Genomic DNA, 2,214 nt, shown 5'->3' with positions numbered 1-2,214 from the left:
AGCTCAATAGAAAGACGTGTTTGTCATCATTTTGTGGTCTAGAATGTTTTTTCCCCCCTCATTGAGATCTGATATTACAATGAAAAGTCTCTACTTTGTGATTTTTTTTATTTTAATATTATAATATAATACCATGTAATATTATATTAAAGTAACATTAATATCAAACAGGTTTTGTGTAAATTTTAGTTGATACAATTGTTAGGCTATCATAGGCTAATCTTCTGTAAACAGTGTAGGCTAGGTTTCCTGATGACTCTCTTGTTTCAAGTAATATTAATTATGAGCTTGATTATATAATCAAATGTGACTGAAAGTAGTGATATCAGAGTGAGTGAGTTGTTTACCGTTTGATTACTCATTGAACATGAAATGCTGGCATTATGCAAATGACTTGGGTGATGAGTAATGTGGAGGCAATTCTTCCTCTCATCTCATATCTTTTCCCTTTATATTACCATTGAGCTGAAACAGTTGTCCTACTACCTGATATCAAACTTGATATCCCCCTTTGTCATTGTTGGAAAGTGTTACTTTAGAAGAATTAGTGGTTTAGACACTATTTCGTTTTGTACTGTCACTTACACAGGCTGCTGCTCCCATGCTTTTAAGAAATAAGTAATATATATATATATATATATTTATATAGCAGTATGTAAATTGATTACAGTATATTACATTTAATTTTACAGATGAAGTTTGATTTCTCACTATATGACCCTTATAAAAAGTAAAATTCCATTCCGTTTTCTATTAATTTAAATTCAGGACAGCGCCTGCAGTAAAGATCACTTCAGTAAAGATCACTGTTGTAAAGAGTTTGACACTTAAGGTTGTCTCACCTCTAAACATATACACACATGGCCATACATCACAGTAGACTTATCTCTGACATGTAGAATTATAAGTACACATACTCTCACTGGTAGCTAAATCACTGGAGGTCAATGCTAAAAGTCGGCATTCTGAATGTGGTATCTAGCTGTAAAACGTAGCCGGTCACTGTTCGGAGTCTTGTTGTTAGTTGCCACATTGTTTTGCTGCTCATTTGCATGAAATTGAGCTCTGTGTGTTTCGCTTTCATTGAAAGTGAATGATGTTCTGTTGCGTCATTCTATCAAATCCTTAAAGGGTTAGTTTACCCAAAAATGAAATTTCTCTCATTAAGCACTAACCCTTATGTCATTCCAAACCCGTAAGATCTTCTTTCATATTCAGAACACAAATTAAGATATTTTTTATGTAATCCGAGGGTACTTTCTTTCTTTCTTTTTTTTTTTTTTTTTTACAGAATGTTGCAATGTTTATTATTAAAGATTTATCTGTGCACATCATTATATATTTATAATTCATGTGCACTCATAATCTTTAATCAAAAAATTTAACCTCCCCTCCCCCTCCAAACGGCATCTGTTCTCTTCATGACGTTTATCTTGGCATTGGGTGGGACTAAATATTCTCCACAACTGCAAACTGGCATTCAGATCTGCTTTCATGTACCTAGCAATGCCCAACTTCCTACAATCCAATCAATTTCCTAAGTACAAAGTCATGTCCTGCCCTACATTCTTCTCATTTCAGAAGCCATTTCACTCGGATATACTTTACACTAGGGAAGAAAAGACTATCGCAACTTAAGTTTCATGCACTCTTGCAGTTCAAACAGTGGAGCATAATGCTTGCAATGCCAAGCTTGTGGGTTTAATTCTCAGGAAATGCATAAAATGTATACCTTTAGAGGAATTAAAAGTTGGCATTTGGATAAAAATGGCAAATTCATTAATGTGAATATAAGGACAGATTAACTTAATATTACTGCATACTTTTATATTGTAGGCACTTGCAATGCAGTTTTATCCAAACTGACTTAAAGTGCATTCAAAATACACACATTATCCCTGGGAATTGAACCCACGACTTTTGTCATTGCAGAGCACAACCACAAACCAAACATTAAAAAACAAAAAAAGGTGTTAGGCTGATGAATGATGAATTCAGGTTTCCAGGGAAAATGCTGGTAGTAATCCCCAAATTACTATGTCTCACCTTTCTTTGATTAAAACCGCAATCACCTCAAATATCGTCTGGTCTGCATACTAAAGTTACTGAAGTAATCAGGATTGCGTGAAAGTACAAATTGAACCACGCTCGGGTTATAGGGGTCAGTTTCTTTCACTTTCTGCCTGTTGTAGATGTAATCAGTCTTAGCCAGCC

The sequence above is a fragment of the Ctenopharyngodon idella genome, chromosome 6 (assembly GCF_019924925.1).
Source record: "Ctenopharyngodon idella isolate HZGC_01 chromosome 6, HZGC01, whole genome shotgun sequence".
In the NCBI taxonomy this organism is placed as follows: domain Eukaryota; kingdom Metazoa; phylum Chordata; class Actinopteri; order Cypriniformes; family Xenocyprididae; genus Ctenopharyngodon; species Ctenopharyngodon idella.
Note: the sequence above shows the minus strand (reverse complement) of the source record.